We start from the raw sequence: 15167 nt of genomic DNA on the forward strand, positions 1-15167 counted from the left end.
TCCCCATTGGCTAGGCAGCTGTATGAAGGTGAGACCTCCTTCTCTGATTGGACGGAGCGCTTTGTCAATAACAATGGACGCGCTGTGGCCGTGTGCGCGTGCATGTGTGCCCTCGCGTCCTTTCTATGGCACCGCGCGAGACAGAGGGAGAGGGAGAGAGAGATTTGAGTGGATGCAGTGTTTCAAGAAGTACTCAGATGTTATACTTGAGTAAAAGTAAAATACCACACTGTAGGAATACAATTAAAAGCATTCCAAATGATACTTTAGTAAATGTACAAAAGTATAAGCATCAAAATATACTCATTATCCAAAGTAGCCATTGTTGGAATAATACATATATACTGGATTATAATTAGTGATGCATTAATGTGTTCCTCATTTTACTTCTGCCGTTGGTTAAGGATGAAATATCGTTCATTAATTGTAATATTGCTAATCATTATGTTTTAGTTTCTTTCATTTTTGTATTAATAATATGAACCTGAAAACAATAGCCAGTAATTATTAGCATACAATGAGAATACTCATTACTCCAGTACAAGTACCTGATAAATGTACTTCAGAACAGTACTTGAGTAAATGTTGTAGTTATTTATTTATGTTACAGATTTGTGTTTAGGGGTATTTGAGCTTCATTGGAAATGATGTCAGTCGCAAGATTGAACGTACATAGGAGCAGAGGTGGGAGAAATACTCAGAGCTGGTACTTGAGTAAAAGTAGAAGTACACAGATCTGGTAATTGAGTAAAAGTAGAAGTACTCAGATCTGGTACTTGAGTAAAAGTAGAAGTACTCAGATATTGTACTTGAGTAAAAGTAGAAGTACTCAGATCTGGTACTTGAGTAAAAGTAGAAGTACTCAGATGTTGTACTTGAGGTAAAGTAGAAGTACTCAGATCTTGTACTTAGTAAAAGTAGAAGTACTCAGATCTTGTACTTAGTAAATGTAGAAGTACTCAGGTATTGTACTTAAGTAAACGTAGAAGTACTCAGGTCTTGTACTTAAGTAAAAGTAGAAGTACTCAGATCTTGTACTTAGTAAAAGTAGAAGTACTCAGATCTTGTACTTAGTAAAAGTAGAAGTACTCAGGTATTGTACTTAGTAAAAGTAGAAGTACTCAGATCTTGTACTTAGTAAATGTAGAAGTACCAGAGTGTAGGAATACTCTGTTACAGTAAAAGTCCTGCATTCAAAATGTTCCTCAAGTAACAGTAGAAAAGTATTCTCATCTAAATATAGTGAAAGACAGTAAAAGTAGTCGTTGTGCAGATTGGTCCATTTCAGAATAATATATATGATATGTTTTATAATGATTGATCATGAAAGTGTTCTCAAAGCTGGTGAAGGTGCAGCTAGTCTGAAGTACTTTGTAGACTGCAGGGTAGCTGGTGAAGGTGCAGCTAGTCTGAAGTACTTTGTAGACTGCAGGGTAGCTGGTGGATTTACTCCAGGTGGAACTAAAGTCTGATTCAACACTTGATTATATTTACCATCATTCATCTGTAAAGTAACTAAAGGTATTAAATACATGTAGTGGAGTAAAAGTACACCACGTACCTCTGAACTGTAGTGGAGTAGAAGTACTAAGTAGCATACAAAATAAATACCCAATTAAAGTACAACTATCTCAAAATGTACTTAAGTACAGTACTTGAATAGTTAGTTACTTTACACCTCTGCATAGGAGCAGGGATTTGTCACATCACAAGAAGTTAGAAAGTGCTTTGAAGTTAAATAAATGTGGAACATATCGACCTCCGTTGGGACAACTACGAGACATGTGTCGGGTAACTTTATAAATGATTGAACAGGAAAAGACACTGGATGATGTTTTAACGAGGGTAAAGGAGAATATGTAATGTGCTACAAACAATACATTTGGAATCTGAATGTTATTGATCAGCCATTACTGAGGTCAAAGCAGATCAATATAACAGGTAATCCCACATACATGGTGCTCTATGGCTTTACCTTCGAGTCAGGCTGACACTCTGATGTCAGGTTTTTCTGACATCGACTAAAATGTCCACATCTCATCCATTAAGTGAAGGAGAAGGGCTCGAGATGTCCCTGGGTTACAAAGAACTCTCAAATGTCTTTTTCAGAGAATAATTGTGATTACAGATAATTACTTTGTTGTCATCAAATGAGAGCAGAGCAGAAATGCCCGATATACTGTAGTTATGTAATAATTTCAACTGGAGTTATGTAATGATTTTTACATTACATTTTACATTACATTGCATTTAGCTGATGCTTTTATCCAAAGCGACTTACAATAATTACATTCGACCAGGAAGACACAACCTTGAAGAAAACAGAATCATAAAGTACATCAGGTTTCATAGAGCCAAGCATTTCAAGTGCTACTCAACTGGCTTTAGATAAGCCAGTCCTTTGTTAGTATATAAGTGCTCTGTTAGCAGTTCTTTGTTAGTAATTGTATCGCTCGAGGTGGAGTCGAAATAGATGAGTTTTCAGTCTGCGCCCGAAGGTGTGTAAGCTTTCTGCTGTCCTGATGTCAATGGGGAGCTCATTCCACCATTTTGGAGCCAGGATAGCAAACCCACGTGTTCCTGCTGATGGGAACTTGGGTCCCCTTCGCAGCGAGGGTGCAGCGAGTCGTTTGGTTGATGCAGAGCGGAGTGCACGTGCTGGGGTGTACGGTTTAACCATGTCCTGGATGTAGGAAGGGCCAGATCCATTCGCAGCATGGTACGCAAGTACCAGTGTCTTGAAGTGGATTCTAGCAGTTACCGGAAGCCAGTGGAGGGAGCGGAGGAGCGGAGTGGTGTGGGAACATGTAGGAAGGTTGAAGACCAGACGAGCCGCTGCATTCTGGATGAGCTGCAGAGGTCGGATGGCACATGCAGGTCGACCAGCCAGGAGGGAGCTGCAGTAGTCTAGGCGTGAGGTGACGAGAGCCTGGACCAGAACCTGCGTGGCTTTCTGGGTCAGCTGGGGACGCATCCTCCTGATGTCGTAAAGCGTGTATCTGCAGCAGCGGGTTGTAGCAGCGATGTTTGCAGTGAAGGACAGGTTGTTATCTAGGGTCACACCCAGAGTCCTTGCAGTCTGAGTCGGGGAAACAACAGAGGTGCCGATGTTGATAGTCAGGTCAAGAGTGGGACAATCTTTTCCCGGAAGGAAAAGCAGTTCAGTTTTGTCAAGGTTGAGCTTGAGGTGATGAGCGGACATCCACTGAGAGGTGTCAGCTGGACGAGCAGAGATTTAAACTGTGGTGCATGTATTGATTGCGCCAACATGGTTTTTACACTATGTTGTTATTTTCAAAAATGCATTGATTATAGCATCCATTATCATTCTATCTGAGTTCCTATGACAACAATAAAGCAGATTGTTTTTGAGTACAACATGTGCAGGCTAACAGGACTCAGATACACCAGTTACCCAGTTGTTTGTTTACATTTGTTCAAATTTCATATGCATTTCCTCTCCCTTTATGTGCTGCCGATCTACTCTTTGCTCCCGTGGACAAAACACTCAGTATAGTTTCTGCCTGCTGATAGTGTCTGTCAGTTAGCGGTACTTGTCGAGAGCCGGACTGGTTCAATGTTTATTGCAGAACTTATTGAAATGAACTTATTGCACATATTAAACCTGGAACTAACAAAGCTTCAATTATTGCCTATAAAAACAACATTAAATAATCAGCTTGCATTCATTTCTCATGGCTCTATCTGCAGCTTCTCCAGAGTCATTTCTCATGAGCACATTTTTCCACAGGCCAACAGCAGCTTCAACAAAACTATTTCCCTCAAAGAGAAAACCAAACATGCCCTGCTGTCGTGAGAGAGAAAGAGCAGAAGGAAACATCCATTGAACTCAGGTTGCTGCTCTGTGATGCTAGCTCAGACACTTGGCCTCTCATCAGGGTGCGAGGTCATCAATGTTTGGGCTCAGGCTCTGAGCGGAGGAGACCCTCAGGATGGAGTGAAGGTGCAATATACCGGCGGACCAGATCTAATAGGAATTAGAAATTATCCTGCGGGCCGAAATTAAATCCACCACGGGCCTAATTTGGCCCCGAGCCTTGAGTTTGACGCGTGTGCTGTAGAGTAGCAAGCAACAAACTACAAGTAGCACAACATAAGGCAGCACGATGTGCACTGCACTGCTCCTACAGAACCAGAGTAACTGAACTGCTGGAGGGTCAGACAGAGGTCAATTTATATTTTGTTACATTTTATCAGAAATATTACAGTGACTCACTTACCACATATATACAGTATTATCACAAAGGTTTATAGTATACTCAACATAACTATCAAACACGACATGCAATAGAAGGAAGGTTCGTATTACCCAAATCTATGTGGTCATGTTTGACCACATCACCAGTTCTGGCTTCGCTCCACTGGCTTCCTGTCCAGAGTCCATTTTAAGATGTTATTGTTTGTTTTTAAATCTCTTAATGGGCTGGCCCCAGAGTACATCTCCGACCTCTTACAGGTGTACACCCCCTCAAGGGCTTTGAGGTCGGCTGATCAGCTGCTGCTTGTAGTCCCAAAAACAAAGAAAAAGACCAGGGGAGACCGAGCGTTCTCATCGGTAGCCCCCAGGCTCTGGACGACCTGCCCCCTCGTGTTAAATTGTCGCCCACTTTTGAAGCTTTTAAGTCCCGCCTAAAAACCCACCTCTTTCCCCTCGCTTACCAGTCAGTCTGAGCTATGTCATACCTATTTGTATGCTTTTACTGTCTGTCCATAGCCTTTATGTGCCTTGTATTTATTCTTATAAATATTATATTATATCTTTATATCTATATATCTTTTTGTCGCTGCTTTTAATTGAACTATTCATATTTTAGACTGCACTGTAACTTTTATCCATGTATTTTTCCTTAATGTTTATTTTATTAGCTTTTCTTTTTGAATGCTTAATGTCTTTCATTTTATTTATTTTTGTAAAGCACTTTGAATTGCCTTGCGTTGAAAAGTGCTATATAAATAAACTTGCCTTGCCTTGACTTGCCTTGCCTTATGTGTGCTTTTTTATCTATTCTTATGTGTGCTTTGTATCTATTCGTGTAATATTATATTTTATTATAATGTTATACAAGCGGATACAAGCGGCCGAGATGGGTTTCCTCCGCCGGGTGGCTGGTGTCTCCCTTAGAGATAAGGTGAGAAGTTCGGTCATCAGGGAGGGACTCGGAGTTGAGCCGCTCCTCCTTCGCGTCGAAAGAAGCCAGTTGAGGTGGTTCGGGCACCTAGTTAGGATGCCACCTGGGCGCCTCCCTAGGGAGGTGTTCCAGGCACGTCCAGCTGGGAGGAGACCAAGGGGTAGACCTAGGACCAGGTGGAGGGATTATATCTCTTCGCTGGCCTGGGAGCGCCTTGGGACCCCCCAGAGCTGGTTGATGTCGCCAGGGAAAAGAAAGTTTGGGGCTCTCTGCTGGAACTGCTACCCCCGCGACCCGACCACGGATAAGCGGGAGAAGATGGATGGATGGATGGATAATGTTATGTTCATTGTAAAGCACTTTGGCAAACCCTCTGTTTTTAAACTGTGCTATATAAATAAAGTGGATTGGATGGTCAGCTGGACCTCTTTACCCGTCCATATCATTCAGGAAAATTCTCAAATACATTTCAAAAGGTTGCTAAAAAATGATCTTTGTATTATAAAGTAACATGTAACTGTGCCTGTGGGTATGTATGTATTATTATGTACAGTTATTTGTATTTTTTGTTTGGCCGTATGATGGCTACAATTAAATGAGCATTTTAGTTTTCACTTCAGTGTAAATTGCATGAAATGATGTGCTGTTTTGTTTAGTTTTAGTTTTGTTTTAGTAAAGAATAAGAGTCTTAGGTATAACAGAAATAAGGAAACGATATGTTGCCGTGTGATTAGCCTGGGTGAGCCGGAGCAACATCATCTCTGCACACAAGGTAATGGTCCATCACTCTGCAGGATCTCTTCACACACACTGACTGTTTGCCACGTCCTTCAATGCAAGGTAAGCATCAGTCACTCTGAGAGACACTCGGATAACAACATAAACAACACATTGCAGGCTGAATACAACTACATGGCAATATAGGAGGCAAACAAATGCATAAAGGAAACCAGAAGCAGGATGTTCTGTCATTTTAAAGCCAGGGTTTTCAATGTTGTTCAGGCTAAGGACCACTTATGGCGCGTTTCCACTGCAGGGTGTTAGAAATTAAAATCAATGTTGATATGGCATAATTTGAATTAAATACACTGTATTTAATTTAAATCTGTTTTATTCTAAAAACCGAAGATTCACACATGACTTCCGGTAGTGAATTTCGTCATTTCCGGTTAGCATTAGCATGTGGCGAAATGCTACGTTTTCAAAACTGTGAATTGAAGGTGAAATGACATGTGATGTTGTACAGTACTAAACACACTGTTTTTAACACTCATTTATTGATGCTGAAATAACGTGATGTAATTTAGCAACAGAAAAAGGCAGGAATTGCATTGGACCCGCCCCCCGTCGACGCCGGCCAATAGAAGAAGACTACAGTGGACTACCCGTGAGACACAGAAAGGATCGGCCTCTTTTTCCTGACCTCGGCGGACCGGAAGCGGGGAGAGAGCCTCCAGCTTGCAATTGCATTGTACACCACCGCATCTTTTGTGTAATTAAATGCCTCCTCGGCTTAGTACGGTATGGCTAGGCCTCGTTAGGCCTTGTTAGACCAGGCTCACTTTATACTGCGTTTCCATTACAGTTTAGTAGCTGGGGCAGTAACTATAGTAACGCAGTGTAGGCGGAGGCGTGATGTCATCTTCAATGCAAAACACAAAACCAACATCAGCCGTTAGCTGTTAGCACTCAAGCTCACAGCTCCTCATATCTGTTCAGAAACTAGACGAAAGTTAAACAAGTACAAACCACAGACTGCCTGTGTCATGGAGAATACAGTCGCTGGTTTATTTATGTCTGTAGGCCGTTGTTGTGAGTGTGGACGGTCAGAGCGTATACAACGTTAGCTTAGCCGATCTCCATTCAGAAAACACGCATTTTAAAAGGTTTTTCGCCTGCGTCTGTCTGCAGACTTGTCAAAGCATTAATTCATGGTTTTGAACCGGTATCGGTATGTTGTTACTTCGGCATCATTTTGAAACGTGTATTACAATTAAATCACGGTCAAATATGTTCATTGTGTTGTAGTTTCCAGCGATTCTCTCACTAGTTTAGCATACTCAGCCCGGTTGTTGGCCCGGAAAGAACCTCGATTTTGGAGAGCCAGAAAAACTGTGAAAAGGTACCCGTTAGCCGGAACTACGCCAAGTGGAAACGCAACCAAAAACGGGCACGGCACGCTTAAACCGCGTTCCTCGCTGTAGTGGAAATGCGCCATTAGAGAACTATTACCGCATGTTTTTGTAAATTAAGAGACTGGGAATACAATAACCTGTTGGCTGGCCTAATAAAGAGTATTTTCTTTTTTATGGTGAATACTATGCTAAGCTATTACATCAATAATACGTAGCCACTTAGTTGCAGTTCTGTGATCTTTGGCTGGCTCACGTTGAATTGGGTTTCATTGGATTTATATTGGATTCATTTACATTTAATGTGTATTTTCAGATATATCAACATTTATCAAACTGAACGGTGACAAAATCTCTCTCTACAAGAAGGTTTATAGAGGACACGGATTACGAAGTTACAATAAAATAGCAATTAAGATAGAATAAGTAAGTTAAAAGTTTTAAATACGGGCAGGTGCAGTTATTACGACGGATGTAAAGAAGGTTTAAATAGCCTCAATGTCCGGGTATTGGGAGGGCGTCAGCTTTTCTTCTTGAAATACAACAACAATACGAGGATATATATTTCAATTACAATCTTTTACTAAGTAGTTTTGTTGCTGTATCATAGCCAAATGCTTTTGTATAACTTCACAATGTCACCATGGGTTTTTTATAGGGCTGTCAAGTTAACGCCACTAATTATTTTAACACGATTAACGCATGTGTATTTTTTGTCCTCGGCCGCCCTGTAGTTTCAGAGTGCATCGAGTTTAAAATACCATCTACACGCTGATGCTGACAGCCCCGCTCCTGCCGCCCGCTTGCGGCAGACCACACTTCCACGCTCACCGGCAGGCACCGACTGGCCATCGGGAAGACCGGGAGGGTGTGTGTGTGTGTGGCCCGAGCGAGCGAGAGAGAGACCTTACGTGTATTGTTGTTGTTAGCATCTGGTGCTAGCTAGCTGCGCTAACGGATATAAGGAGCTGTTTAAATGAAAACAGAGGAGCGACATTTCGCCGACAACTGCGCCGAGCACTTGACTTGATGCAGGAAGCAGACAGCGGGACATTGTACGACAAGTCAGCACACGATGATTGCAGCGTTGTTGTGTTTAATGAGAATATTTGTCATCGTTCAAATGATAATAAACATTAGCATAAAGCATATTTCAATCAATCAATCAATGTTTATTTATATAGCCCAATATCACAAATGATACATTTGTCTCAGTGGTCTTCACAGTGTGTACAGAATATCAGTATGACAATACGACACCCTCTGTCCTTAGACCCTCACATCGTACAAGGAAAAACTTCCAAAGAAAACCCAGTTTAAAGGGAAAAATGGGAGAAACCTCAGGGAGAGCAACAGAGGAGGGATCCCTCTCCCAGGACGGACAGACGTGCAATAGATGCCGTGTGTAAATTGAAAAGATAATACATTTGCAACATAGGTAGTCCAAATGTTTGGAAATGCATGTGTGTATAATAGGAAGATGAATCCACGAGGATATCCATCCAGGACCAATGATCCAGGACCACAGCCACGACTCAAGATCCAGCGCTCGCGATCCAGGACACAGGACCGCAGGATCATCCATGACTCCGGATCCCAGCGTATATAGACACCAAAAAGAAAGACATTTGGGGAGGCTGGGTTAATCGGAACATGAGTGTACACGGGTATAGACAGAGAGAAGGAAGAAGTAAGATGTCCCCCGACAAACTGAGCCTATATCAGCAAAACTAGGGGCTGAATCTAATCAGCCCTAACTATAAGCTTTATCAAAAAGGAAGGTCTTAAGCGCACTCTTAAAAACGGATAGGGTGTCTGCCGCCCGAACACAAACTGGAAGCTGATTCCACAAATGTGGAGCTTGATAAGAAAAGGCTCTGGCTCCCATTGTACTTTTAAAGATTCTAGGAACAACCAACAACCCTGCATTCTTGGAACGCAATGCCCTAGTAGGACAGTAGGGTATAATGAGTTCTTTAAGGTAAGATGGCGCCTGCCCATTAAGGGCTTTGTAGGCGAGAAGAAGAATTTTAAATTCTATCCTGTGTTCTATAGGGAGCCAGTGTAAGGCAGCCAGAACAGGAGTAATGTGGTCCCTTTTCCTAACTCTGGTTAGTACACGAGCTGCAGCATTTTGAATCAGCTGAAGCGACTTGATTGACTTCTTGGTACTCCCTGATAATAAAGAGTTACAATAATCCAGCCTAGAAGTAACAAATGCATGGACTAGTTTCTCTGCATCGTTTTGAGGCAAGATATGCCTGATTTTTGCAATGTTACGTAGATGGAAGTAGGCGGTCCTTGAAATTGATTTTATGTGGGCGTTAAAGGATAAATCCTGATCAAATATAACACCAAGATTCCTTACAGTCTCACTGGAGGCCAAATTAATGCCATCCATAGTTAGTATGTCTTTAGATAATTTGTTTCGTAGATTCTTCGGGCCAAGTACAATAACTTCAGTTTTGGTCGTGTTTAACATCAAAAGGTTTAAGGTCATCCACGTTTTTAAGTCCTTAAGGCAGTCTTGAATTTTATTTAGATGATTAATTTCATCAGGCTTGATTGATAAATATAGTTGAGTATCATCCGCATAACAATGAAAGTTTACAGAATGATTCCTTATAATATTGCCTAACGGAAGCATATATAATGTGAACAAAATAGGTCCGAGCACTGAGCCCTGTGGCACTCCATGGCTAACTTTGGTTTGCGTGGAAGATTCATCGTTAACACGTACAAACTGAGAGCGTTCAGATAGATAGGACCTAAACCAGCCTAAAGCAGTTCCCTGTATGCCAACTAAGTGCTCTAGTCTTTGCAATAGGATATCATGGTCGATAGTATCAAATGCAGCACTAAGATCGAGCAAAACAAGAATAGAGACAAGTCCCTTGTCTGAGGCTATTAGAATATCATTTGTGACTTTAACCAGAGCTGTCTCTGTGCTATGATGTGTTCTAAAGCCAGACTGAAAATCTTCAAATAAATCATTGTTTTTTAAGTAATCACACAACTGTTTTGCGACCGCTTTCTCAAGAATTTTTGTCCACGCATATGTTGATAAGAGTATTACAAATTTGAAAAATATTCCTCTAAGGTACATTTAGAACAGATAAAAAAAATTCGATTAATTTGCGATTAATCGCGATTAACTATTTGAATCGACTGACAGCTTTAATGTGACCACAGCATGCACCTGTTGCTCGTACCTCATATATTTAGTTTAGCATTTTAGATCAACCCCAACTCTTAACGATAAGCACTATTCCTACTTTAATATATATTCATTAAAGCAAAATCTCCTCCTTTCTCCACTTCCAGCCTCGCTCAGACTCAGATATGTATAATTGAAAGCACATTACTTGATGTATAAAATGAATCTCTCCGTCTAATTGAAATATGCTTTATTGAAAATGGCATGAATATAGTATGAAGCTCTTTCCCTCTTACTCCTGTTAATATTCATGAATGTGTGTGTGTGTGTGTGTGTGTGTGTGTGTGCGTGCACAGAGGGGTTGCCACGGGAGACAACCCGTCCTCATCCGTCTCTTCTCTCTTTCATCTCCCCTGTCCTCCGTCACTAACCTGACATTAATCTCCACTCTTTACTTCTCTCCTCTTTTAACTTGTTTTTTTTAATGACACTGTTGTTCTTTTTTCTTCACTGTTTTTATGTTGCTTTGTATCATTATTAGGGCTGTCAAACGATTAACATTTTTAATCAGATTAATCATGATTAATCACCATTCGAACTATGTCCAAAATATGCCATTTATTTATGTATATTGTTGTGGGAATGGAAAGATAAATGAAAGCAGGCGGATATATCCATTTAACATACAGTATCTATGTTTACTATAACATTTTTCTGCATGTCAAAATGAAAGACAACCCACACACCTATCAATCATCAAACCGTGGGGTCTTAATTCATTACGTGTTGATTTCTATCAACGGGGGAGTACTTCAGGAAAGTCGACAGAGGGGGGGGGGGGGCTAGTGGAGTACTTCGTGACCACAGAGTGTGAACGTTGTGATCAGCTGTTTTAGCGCAGTTCTCCAGTGAAGTGGGGAGTCTCCCTCCGCAGCCGGTTGGCGTAGTTTTGGCACAATTCCGTTGTACAGACCGACGTTAACAGCAGCCCTGTCTGTGCACACGGAGACCGACTCTGTCGTCCGGTGATCGAACCGCCTTCTGGAAAAGCTTCACAAGTACGTCGGTACGCAAATGCGCTTTGTGACACAAGTGACGGTACGCATTTCAGATTACGCACATAACCTGCGTACCAGTTATGTGCACCCCTGTACTACAGCTAAAGTATTCTCCGTTGGGACTTCCTGCAACAACACCACGTCGTTATCTTGATTCTGATTGGCCAGAAGACATTATCAAAGATGTTCTATTGAGAAGACGATCACTACTTGACAAAAGTTTTCAAAACCGTGGCTACTGAAATCAATCTGACTAACTGCTGTCTGTGCAATTTACTCCGCGCGAGTTGGCGGACTTTATTTTGCTTACTTTAACATCATGTTTCATGGTGGGGCTAAGCCATTTCTTGGTATGGGTGTAGCCTACCCCAGCCATACCCTGGCGCTGCCACTGGTGGCAGGTATGGGGCGGGCCATTCTGCACATGCGTTAAATTAATTCAAAAAAATTAATTACCGCCGTTAACGCGATAATTTTGACAGCACTAATAAAAAGTAATTGTCGAATTTGACCTCAAATGCCTCCCTTAATTCCAGCACAGATTGTGTACCAGTGTGTTTAAAGGCCCTTACACACCAAGCCCATTTAGGCCGTCGATAGATGTCTGGTTGTCGATGAGCGTCCTGTCGCTCTACTCAGATTGGTGTGTCCCGCACCAACACACTCTCACTCCCTAAGCGTCCAATAGCGACGTTTGGTCAGTGTCCGTGGCGTCCAATTGTGACGCTCCTAGGCTCCTTCAGCGTCATAAAGGGACGCAAATAGCTTTCAACTGATTGCAATGTATTCCCATCTGCGTCGGGATTTGACGCTCATGGAAGCACGGCATTCGTTTATGTCGGCTGCCCTTAAAGGTAATGTGAGCGTCCATTCCCAGGAGTAAATGGCAGAAGACACTACACTACCCAGAATCCCCAGCTATCGTTTGGACTACACCATGTGCTCTTGACAAACCCGTGATAGTCCTCAAGCTCTGTGATTGGAGAGTGTGCTCCGAGGGTTAAGCCGATTCTCGAACAGCACTTGAAATGGGATGGAACCACGGCAGACTGTCCAAAACTGGATTTGAACGGGTCCACCGCGTCCCCCCTCCCCCACCCCGTCCCCAGAACTACACATGCTGGCTATTCTGTTTCGCAACATGTTCTCTATGGCACGTCTCTACTGGGAGTTGTAGTTTTAAAAGACGTTTTCGTATTTCCCATAATAAGAAGTTGCCAGTATTAAACTGTGTACATCCCTGGAGGTTTAGGGGACAGGAAACACTCACATTTAAAACATATAATTAATAAATGGGTGAAAATTGCTTGTGCCCAATATGGGCAGTATTAATATATATACCCACATGCCAGCTAAGGTCAGAAGAGCTTTATTTAACAGCTGGTCTTATGTGTGTGACCCCTGTGATAACATTACATTACATTAATTGATAAGCCTGAAACATGCACTTGTCAAGGTTCAGAGGCACATTTTGCAAATATGGCAGTAGCCATCGATCAGCTTAAGATAAGATATACTTTATTGATCCCAAGTTGGAACATTTGCGTTACATCAGCATGTGTAACAGTTAAATATGCAGTTGTGTTTATTTGAAAATCATTTAGTATAATCACACAAATTCTGTGTTTTATATTTCTTCTTCTTTATTTATTGATTGTTCAATACCTGACAAGGCCGGAGATGAAATATCTACATACATCTTATATGTATAATACATTATGTATAATATCAGTTAAAATAAGTGCTTCAACATAGTTAACATTGCTGGAGGTATGCACAAATATTGATAGATGTCTTGTAATGCACTATTGAGGAACCTGCGACCCAAGTTTTTCATTCAGTGCAGAACTACACCACAGTTGTGTAGGCCTATATGATATGTCAATAAACCTTAGACAATCTTGAAATCTTGAACGGGATGTGCAAAATAGTCATTACATACAGTCTTTAATTAACAATTAGTAGAGAATAACGAGTAATGAATATACTTTATAGGGATCCTATTAATATCTAATAATAAAAATAATGAAATTCAATAACATGCTTTAACCACCAGGTGTCTCTTTATATCATCTGTGCACCTTTATGGTGTAAATACAGCCTATCTACCAATTGGATCAAATATAAAAGTGAGCCGAATTGGTGTTGATACTGCAAGGAGACGTATTGTGTGAAAAGAAATGTAAGATGTTGTTTAATGGCTGATATATTTATGATCCACGTCACGTTTTCAGTTCCTCATGTTTGTCTTCTCATCAGAGCTCTATAAATACAGAACTACGGCAGATATGTAATATGTAATGCAGCCGAACCGTGTATTACAATGCTGTTATGTGATGACTTTCAAAGAGAAAAGCAAGCACACTCGGAATAAGGTATTATTATTATTTTGGTCTGTTTCCGGTATTTGTTAATGACGATGTGCTCTGAGATGTGAGACTGGAATTGCACAGGGGGGAAATAACGTAGGCTATCTTTAGATGCGGATTTTGTTAAACTAATATGTTTAGGCTGTGGACCAACACTATACATTGACGGGGAAGGGGGTAGCAATAAAGATAACACCATTAAACAGTTACACAACATAACAGAAATAATATCGATAGCAGCGTCCCTAGCAACCACTGAACCAATGAAAACGTCGCGATTTCCTGAAGTAATCTTCGTAATAACTAGCAAACTAAAGATCATGTACATCCACTGCACACATAATCTGAAATAACAACTCATATTTCTCGCATCAAATGACATCCAAACGCATTTTAATGGCCAAATTAACTTTAAAATAGACCTTTTCTACCGAGAATAAAACGAATTTCGGCCATGTTTTCTTTTTCTGCAGGGAGAAATTTGAAGATCACGTGACATAGACGCCAGCCATCGGAATGAATGGTGAAAAAAACGGGGTTTGTCAAACAGAGCACATGGTGTAGGCCAAACGATAGCTGGGGATTCTGGGTAGTGTAGTGTCTTCTGCCATCCTTTACTCAGAAAACATATTTGTTTCTCCGAATCGAAGGGGAAAAATACAAAAGCATTGCACACAATTTAAACCAATCAATGTTGTGTAATTAACAAGGATAATCTGGTGTTTTTTAGTCGATGAGTAGTGCAGATATCACTGTAAAATCAATCGACAGTAAGAGGAGTACTTACTTCCGGGTGTAAAATTCTCCGTTATCCAATGGGAATGGATGCTCACATTGCCTTTAAGGGCAGCCGGCATAAACGAATGCCGTGCTTCCATGAGCGTCAAATCCCGACGCAGATGGGAATACATTGCAATCAGTTGAAAGCTATTTGCGTCCCTTTATGACGCTGAAGGAGCCTAGGAGCGTCACAATTGGACGCCACGGACACTGACCAAACGTCGCTATTGGACGCTTAGGGAGTGAGAGTGTGTTGCCCGCACCGTCGTGTCTTTTCGGCCGTGCCGACACCTTCCGCCCCCGATTCCACATGTCGAATCGGCAGGCTGTCCGCTAAAGGCCGTTGGCTAAATAAATCACTCTGATTGGCTGTTCAGCTAGCGAATCAGTGCATGAGAAGCGAAACGGAAGTGAGGGAAACTATTAAGAAGGCAAATCTGAGATTTCATTTAACTCCAGCTCTCGACTCAGCTTCGGGAAAGCCCCGTGAGCTTCTCGCTGTGGAGTGAAAATGGAACGCA

This window comes from Pseudochaenichthys georgianus, chromosome 11 (genome assembly GCF_902827115.2).
Source record: "Pseudochaenichthys georgianus chromosome 11, fPseGeo1.2, whole genome shotgun sequence".
Lineage (NCBI taxonomy): Eukaryota > Metazoa > Chordata > Actinopteri > Perciformes > Channichthyidae > Pseudochaenichthys > Pseudochaenichthys georgianus.